Here is a 9,396-nt window from a genome sequence, read left to right as displayed (position 1 = left end):
GGCATTTCAACGGTAACATTATTCTTTAGAGAAATACAACAAAAACCAAACAATATATATACATTTAGGCTTGATTCCAAAAGCACCTACAGGCATTTTAGCAATGAGAACCCTGATGCAGGTATGCTAGGCAATTGAGAACCAGGTGTTCTTGTATCATTGATGAGAACGCTTAAACATCCGATCATATTGCGTAAAGGAATTTAACACAACCAAGTGTGGACCCCCATGATATCGTGCACCCGGGTCTTGACAGAAGTATAAGACGCTCTACAAAAGCTGTGTCTTTAATGTCTTTCATAACTTTTACACTTCAGTTCACAATCTGTCTTATAATATTCCACTATACTTTATAAAAACCAGAGGCCAAATACATATTCAAGTTCAGTCAAAGTTTCCCCTCACTTACCACACTCCCTTCACCCCAAAGAATACATAAACCCAGCATTTGCTGAATCTCGGCGTAGGTCATCATTTCTTTGTGTGAGCTAAGTATTCAATTCCTATCTATTTAATCGAGAGTATTTGACCTTTAAGGAGTTCACCGTTGTTCACAGAGTGTGAATTTGGAAGAACTCTGATTCTAGGAGGGGCTTGCTCTTCTCCTACTGGCTTCATTGCAGCTCAGGATCTGATCCTTTAAAATGGATGACTGACTGGAGGGGAGGGAAGAGTAAGTGCTTGATAGCTATGCCAAAACCTGGGAAAAGGCTTACCAGGGTTTGGTGCATTTTGGTATGAATGGTTTATAATTGCCCCTTGCGACCTGTGGATTCTCATGACCTCTTCCAAGAACATGAGCGCTTTTATCATCTCTGCCATCTCTTCTCTTTTAGACGTCATGAACCTTGGACACGTTCTTGGAGCAGGGAATTGAGTAACTTTCTCTAGTTCACGTTAACACTCCGTAAATTTCTACCAGTATCACCGAGGTCAAGTAGGTCTCATGAAAGTATTTCGAGCCTGGTATTCTCTAGAGATGTCTCCATGCCGATATTGTCCGTTGTAGCAGAACAACTCTCATCAATATGTTCGCATCTCAGCTAAATCTGTGCATCCAGCTTTTCTGCAAGTTTCTCTTCTTGTCTCCAATAAAGTCGACTTCAACAGGACTGGAAAGTCTGAATGTACCTCGGAGCCTCACCAGTAATCTGATGACAGGCAGATCTTCCACTGTCTGCCCTTTCAGATTCTGGAAACTTACCCTTGAACTCAGGTCTTAGAGCAGCAGCAGTAACTCGAAATTACACAGCTTCCCGAGCAAAAGAACAAAGCCAATCTCCACAGAGGGTGGCAGCTCTTCCATCAAACTGATCCACCGACAGAATTCTGCCCAGTTACCTTGGATCCACCAGCCACAACAAGCCTTGTGGTACACACCAACATTCCATCTGGAATTCCATCCGGTAACTGCCGTCCCCAATGTTTGCTGCATTATTTCATTGATGGGCGAGGGGCTGCATTAAAATAGAGGTTCCTAAGGGAAATGTGATTCAATCCACTAGCGTCCCATGGTCCTTTTTTCTTCCCTCTCTCCTTTGGTCCAGTTGTTTATACATAGAACAAACGGAGGGAAGTGTGCCCAATTTTTGTTTACGGTTTCACACATTTTGAAACTTTGCAACAATTCACATTACACAGAGACCAACTAAAGAAACTCACGTTTTTGTAATATTAATTCACCCAGAATACAAATCCTTCTGTTGCTTTCTGCTGAAACACCCACACTCTCAGAAAATGGATCCATTATTTTCATGGGTGTGAAATTCCAAGAAGTGAAACCAATCCCAATGTGCACATTACTGTCTGTCTCTTTTTCTCTTAGTTCAGTTTTGCAGAGCTAATTGTCTTTGCTATAGGCTTATGCCATTTCTTCTCTAAGTAGGGTAGAATATGGCATTCGTTCATCCTGTTGGAAGACTTGTAAGCCTTTATCATGTTCTATGACCCAATATTATTCAAAACCGTCATTTGATTTCGGTCACGATATGCACTTATGAATCAATATTTATGAATATTAGTGCACGCATCTGTTTTCTGAATACAAGTGTGTTGAGTACATGCTAGCTGCCATACTGGGTTGATTCATGCTGAATGATCCTTGACATCACTTTGAGTATTTTGTATTGAATAATCATGGTTCTTTGGTATATGTCAGCAAACTTTAACATTTTGGTGTTTGTTTCTTTGTTTGATTGTTTGTTTTGCAAACACATTAGGCCATGCATCTCTCCTTTGGCTTCAGACAGACAGTCATATAAGCTGATTCACTTAAGATAGTGCTTAAAATCACCTATGATTTCCTGCTAAAATCTCCCATGTTTAGGACTGTGATGTCCTCTTTGCCTTCTTCCTATTTCTTCTTTGCAACTCATGCTCTTCTTGCATTTCCAATAATGGTTTTCTTATTTCCATTTCATCTTGCTACTTTTCTATTCAGTTAACTATTCTCAACTTGTGTTTTAGGATCAGTTTCAAACTGCTGAATTCTTTTAAGATTTGCCGGTCAGTGAAATTCCCTAGCTCTGCCGTTCTTAGAAATGGCGGGCATTTGGCATTGGCTACCTTAGATTGCAGCTTTTTCTTATTCAGGATATGGCCTATGTCCTGGCACTCCTCCCTATTTTGCAAAATTTTGGCCAAGATATGAGCTGAAACCCCTCTGGAGGTTCTGTTGTGACTAAGTTGTTTACCTCAAGGTGCATTTTAGATCACTGGGATGATCATGAACTTTGGTTATTTGAATTCTACAGCTGCTTTTTGGTCTATTGCTTCTTCACCTTCTTTGGACACTTTGTCCTTCCTGAATTCGTATAGATGATCCTTTCTTGGCTTTCAGCATGTTTCATTGTGATTTTTCTACAAATACCTTTTCAGAATTTTTTATTTATCTTTGTTTTCCATTGGGACTCTTATGAATCCTATCTTTCATGCTTTGTCTTACCCCAGCTTCAACGCATGTTTTGCATTGGTTTGCACTTCTTTTCTATGTCTTCTTCTTCGATCGAGGGATTTCTGTTCCCCTGTCTTCACAGTCATTCACGAGTCCGTCTGCATTATCAGTCTGCTTAGGACTGACTTTAGCCAGTATTATCTCATCATTGAGTTTTCTGATTTATTTGTCTTCTTTAGAGTTTCCTTCCCCTTTTCTGGTATTCTGCCTTTTGTGATTCTGGACACTGTTGTCTTCATGTGTTTCCTCACCTCCATTTTCAATCTTGTCTGCTGGTATGTTTTTGCCGTCTAGTGCTTGAAAGCTTATTTTTGCGCATTCAACTTTTGGAACTGAAAGGTACTTCCGTTTCCTTTACTATACTTCTTTAATCTCTATGGTCGACAAGTAATATAAGGTATCTAATATATACTTAAAAGGCTTGGATAAGTGAAAACTTAGACCTTTGGTGTACACAATTCCATGATATTTCTGTGAGGAACAATTTTCCACTAGACATTGATGACATGTCCTGTTCCTCGTGTGTTGTTGGTAATCTCCTAATTGCTGGTGTTGCATTTGTTGTGTGAACCTTAAACATACTATTTTCAATTTAGTATAACCTCTGTTTTATTATGCAAAATCGTCACAGAGTTCAGAAAGTGCACAGGCATTCCTCTAGTGGAAATGAAGCTTCTTACGAGTTTCAGCTTTGCATTCTTCTGTATGTCTTATTGTGTTTTTCCAACAACAGCCAACTGACCAGTGCGCTTCTAAGTTTTATTTCCATGGGATATGTCCCAGATGTTTACCAGTTTCTTCTCAGAGCTTCCCTGTCTTCGAAACACCCAGTGGAACCCATATGTATGGATGTCATTACTTCAGGGCCTTGCTGGAAGTGATCCCACAGACCGACCTATATTTCCTCTGTGCAGTACCATGTGAGTGCCATCCAAAATGTAGCTTCTGCATTTGGGAGATAATGCTGAAGGAAATGCTTCATCTTCTCACTCTGTGGAATTTGACCACTATTCCTTGTTCCCTCATCCTTGTGTCATGGGTTCACGAAGGCAACCACAGGGCTGTTCGGCATCCTCTGACTCAAACCAGACCATAATCCCTGTCCAGTTTACGAATGTAGCATATACTAAAACTTTTAATACTGATTTCAACCCCAACGCCCCCTGGTAACCTCAGCCCAGATGCATGATATCTCTGATTTAGCCCCACACATTCTCTAGTTGCAAAATGACAAATTGTCCCTGGTCTTGAAGATGCAGTGGATGTGGCCATAGGACATATTGATAAACCCTATCTCACACGCAAGTTTGTTTGCTTTCTCACTGAAGTCACATTTCAGTTTGCTCTCTTGATGCCGCCATAACCGACAATGCACTCTAGAACCCTGAGTCCTGCGTGTGCCATCATCCATAGCCCTATACAACTTTTTCTGCTGCCTCTGCTAGATCAAATTTGACAGCTCGAATCTTGGTGTCAGATTCAATTGGTGGGATATATTGTGCTGATTGCTTTGAGTTCTGTCAGCCAAGCATCTGCTGTGAATGCTTCTAACACTCAGCGCATCACCTTCAATCCCATGTGTGCTGCCCGCTTGAGAGTGTGCATCTAAGTAAAACAGAGTTTCACCTTTGAAACTTCATTACCAGAGGTCAGATCCTGCACTGGTTTCCATTCTCTACATTACCTTCTCCTGCTTCCAGGTTTTCTTAGGCCTCATTCAGTCTTTGGAAGTAACAGAAACCTCTTCGGCATATTTCCTGTGCCAAGGGCAGGGTGAGTGGTTGTTTACATTGCTGTGTACATGGGAGTGAGGGAGCAACAGTTACAATGGTACTCTGCCAAATGAGCATTGATAAATCAACACTTTCCAAATATAATTCACAGAAAAGTGATGTTTGTTTAGCTCTGTTTTCTATACAGACATGGTGGGAGGTTTTGTCCATAGACAAAATTTTTGACATTGTGTTGATAACCCAGTTGCAGTTTTTAAGAAGGTTAATAGAATTTGTTTACATGTTTTGTGATTTATAAGAAAATGAAGTTAGTTTTTGAAACATACTAAATCCACCTAGATTCCAGAATTGTAAGTTTGTAATATTTTGTCATCTCTAAGAAAAATATAGACAGTTAGAAAGTAAAATCACTGTCCAATATGTTGAAGGGGATATTTCAACTATTTACTGTTGAAGCCTCCAACACCAACCAGAAATATGAAGTTCCTATTGGAACCATGAAATAGCCGAGAACCTGGGTTTCTCTTGTGCATGTGGTTCCCTTTACTCCCAATGACACATACTGGCCAATGTTGGCATTTCAAGGGGTAACATTCACCTTTAGGAATATAGAAGATAAACCAAACAAAATATATACATTTAGGCTTGATTCCATAAGCACATACAGGCATTTTATTTATGAGATACCTGATGCATCTATGCTGGGCAATTGAGAACCAGGTGTTCTTCTATCATTGATGAGAACGCTTAAACACCCGATCATATATGGGTAAAGCAATTTAACACAACCAAGACAGTGCACCCCCATGATATCGTGCATCCGGGGCTTGACAGAAGGGAAAGACGCTCCACAAAACCTGTGTCTTTATAGTCTTTCACGTTTTTACAGTTCAGTTCACTATCTGATTTTAATATTTGATTATACTGTCTACAAAATCTGAGGCAGAATACATATTCAAATTCAGTCAAAGATTCCCCTCACTTACCACACTCCCTTCACCAAAAAGAATTCATAACCCAGCATTTGCTGAATCTAGGGGAAGGTCATCATTTCTTCGTGTGAGCTAAGTATTCAATGCCTATCTATTATAGTCGAGAGTATTTGAACTTTAAGGAGAACACCGTTGTTCACAGTGTGTGAATTTGGAGGAACTCTGATTCTAGGAGGGGCTTGCTCTTCTCCTACTGGCTTCATTGCAGCTCAGGATCTGATCCTTTAAAATGGATGACTTAGTGCAGGGGAGGGAAGAGCAAGTGCTTGATAGCTATGCCCAAAACTGGGAAAAGGCTTACCGGGTCTTGGTGCATTTTGGTCTGAATGGTTTGTAAATGCCCCTTGGGACCTGTGGATTCTCATGACCTCTTCCAAGAACATGAGTGCTTTTATCAACTCTGCCATCTCTTCTCTTTTAGCCTTCAGGAATCTTGGTCCCATTCTTGGAGCAGGGAATTGAGTAAATTTCTCTAGTGCACGTTGACACTCCGTATATTTCTACCAGTATCACTGAGGTTCAGTAGGTCTCATGAAAGGCTTTCGAGCCTGGTATTCTCTAGAGATGTCTCCATGCTGGTATTCTCCATTGTAGAAGAAGAACTCTCATCAATATGTTCGCATCTCAGCTCAATCCGTCCAGCCAGCTTTTCTGCCAGGTTCTCTTCTTGTCTCCCATAACGTTGACTTCAACAGGACTGGGAAGTCTGAATGTACCTCGGAGCCTCACCAGTAATCTGATGATAGGCAGATCTTCAACTGTCTGCCCTTTCAGATTCTGGAAACTTACCCTTAAACTCAGGTCTTAGGGCAGCAGCAGTAACTCGAACTAACACAGATTCCTGAGAAAAAGACAAAAGCCAATCTCCACAGAGGGTGGCAACCCCTCCATCACACTGATCCACCGACAGAATTCTGCCCAGTTACCTTGGATCCACCAGCAACAACAAGCCTCGCTGTACACACCAACATTCCATCAGGAATTCCATCCGATAAATGCCTTCCCCAATGTTTGCTGCATATTTACAGTGATGGTGGAGGGGCTGCATTAAAATAGAGGTTCCTAAGGGATATGTGATTCAATCCACTAGCGTCCCATGGTCCTTTTTTCTTCCCTCTTTCCTTTGTTCCATATCTTTTTACTCTGTACAAACTGAAGGAATTGTGTTCATTTACAGTTTACGGTTTCACACATCTTGAAACTTTCTAACAGTTCACAGTACAAAGAGACCCACTAAAGAAAACTCATGTTTGTGTAAAATCCATTCACTCCAGAATACATATCCTTCTGTTGCTTTCTGCTGAAACACCCACACTCTCAGAACATGGATCCATTTTTTTCATGGGTGTGAAATTCCAAGAAGTGAAACCAATCCCAATGTGCACTTTACTGTCTGTCTCGTTTGCTCTTAGTACAGTTTTGCAGAGCTACTTGTCTTTGCTATATTCTTATGCCATTTCTTCTCTAAGTAGGGTAGAATATGGCATTCGTTCATTCTGTTGGAAGACTTGTAAGCCTTTATCATGTTCTATGACCCAATATTATTCAAAACCGTCATTTGATTTGGGTCACGATGTGCACTTATGAATCAATATTTATGAATATTAATGCACGCATCTGTTTTCTGAATACAAGTGTGTTGAGTACATGCTAGCCGCCATACTGGGTTGATGCGTGCTGAATGATCCTTGACATCACTTTGAGTATTTGTATTGAGTATCTATGGTTATTTGGTATATGTCAGCAAACTTTAACCTTTTGGTGTTTGTTTGTTTGTTTGATTGTTTGTTTTGCAAACACTTTAGGCCATGCATCTCTCCTTTTGCTTCAGACAGACAGTCATATAAGATGATTCACTTAAGATAGTGCTTAAAATCACCTATGATTTCCTGCTAAAATCTCCCATGCTTAGGATTGTGATGTCCTCTTTGCCTTCTTCCTGTATCTTCTTTGCAACTCATGCTCTTCTTGCGTTTCCAATAATGGTTTTCTTATTTCCATTTCATCTTGCTACTTTTCTTTTCAGGGAAGGATTCTCAACTTGTGTTTTAGGATCAGTTTCAAACTGCTGAATTCTTTTAAGGTTTGCCAGTCAGTGAAATTCCCTAGCTCTGCCGTTCTTAGAATGGCGGTCATTTGGCATTGGCTACCCTAGATTGCAGCTTTTTCTCCATTCAGGGATATGGCTTCTATGTCCTGGCCACTCCTCCCTTTTTGCAAAATTTTTGCCGAGATATGAGCTGAAATGCCTCTGGAAGGTTCTGTTGTGACTAAGTTGCTTTCCTCAAGGTGCATTTTAGATCACTGGGATGATCATGAACTTTGTTTATTTGAATTCTACAGCTGCTTGTTTGTCTATTGCTATTTCACCTGCTTTGGACTTTGTAATTCCTGAATTCGTATAGATGATCCTTTCTTGGCTTTCAGCATGTTTCATTGTGATTTTTGTACAAATACCTTTTCAGAATTTTTTATTTTATCTCTTGCTTTTCCACTTGGGACTCTTATGAATCCTATTCTTTCATTCTTTGTCTTACCCCAGGATTCAACAGCGATGTTTGCGTTGGTTTGCACTTGGTTTTCTATGTCTTCTTCTGATCGAGGGATTTCTGTTCCCCTGTCTTCACAGTCATTCACGAGTCCCTCTGCATTATCTAGTCTGCTTAGGACTGACTTTAGCCCAGTTATTATCTCATCCATTGAGTTTTCTGATATTATTTGGCTTCTTCTTTAGAGTTTCCCTTCCCCTTTTCGTGTATTCTGCCTTTTGTGATTCTGAGACACAGTTTTTTCTACTGTGTTTTCCTCACCTCCATTTTCAATGCTTGCTCTGGTAGCATTTTGCCATCCAGATGCTTAAAAGCTTATTGTTTGGGCCTACAGTCTCTTTGGAACTGAAATTGTACTTCCTGTTTCTTTTACTATACTTCTATTTCTCTACTGGTCAAGTACTATCAGGTATCTAATATAGACTTAAAAGGCTTGGATAAGTGAAAACTTTAGACTCTTTGGTGTACACAATTCCATGATATTTCTGTGAGGACAATTTTCCCTAGACATTGATGCCATGTCCTGTTCCTCTGTGTGTTGTCTGGTATATCTCTAATTGCTGGTGTTGCATTTGTTGTGATGAACACACCATACTATTTCAATTAGTATAACCTCTGTTTTATTATGCTAATCTCACAGTTCAGAAAGTGCACAGGGCACTTCCTCTAGTGGAAATGAAGCTTCTAAAGAGTTTCAGCTCTGCATTCTTCTGTATGTCATATTGGTGTGTTTCCAACACAGCCAACTGACAGTGCGCTTGTAAGTTTTATTTCCATGGGAATGTCCCAATGTTACCAGTTCTTCCCAGAGCTTCCCTGTCTTCAGAAACACCAGTGGAAACATATGTATGGATGTCATACTTCAGGGCCTGCTGGAATGATCCCACAGACCGACCTATTTCCTCTGTGCAGTACCATGTCAGTGCCATCCAAAATGTAGCTTCTGCATTTGGGAGATAATGCTGAAGGAAATGCTTCATCTTCTCACTCTGTGGAATTTGACCACTATTCCTTGTTCTCTCATCCTTGTGTCTTGGGTTCTCGAAGGCAACCACAGAGCTGTTCAGCATCGTCTGCCTGAAACCAGAACGTAATCCCAGTCCAGTATGAATGTAGCTTATCCTAAAATATTTAATACTGATTTCAGCCCCAACGCCCCTGGAACACTC

At 40.5% G+C, this 9,396-nt stretch overlaps 1 long non-coding RNA gene across 1 annotated transcript; it reads left to right on the top strand.

Moving 5' to 3' along the window:
• Positions 1–489: 489 nt before the first annotated feature.
• LOC116662567 lies at positions 490–7,282 on the top strand. The gene is made up of 3 exons (XR_004318541.1): positions 490–1,406; positions 4,654–4,726; positions 6,100–7,282. It is a non-coding gene; the product is annotated as an uncharacterized LOC116662567 (long non-coding RNA).
• The last annotated feature ends 2,114 nt before the right edge of the window (positions 7,283–9,396 follow it).

This window comes from Camelus ferus, unplaced genomic scaffold, assembly GCF_009834535.1.
Source record: "Camelus ferus isolate YT-003-E unplaced genomic scaffold, BCGSAC_Cfer_1.0 contig3542, whole genome shotgun sequence".
NCBI lineage: Eukaryota > Metazoa > Chordata > Mammalia > Artiodactyla > Camelidae > Camelus > Camelus ferus.
Note: the sequence above shows the minus strand (reverse complement) of the source record. Positions and strands in the feature narration are given on the sequence as shown.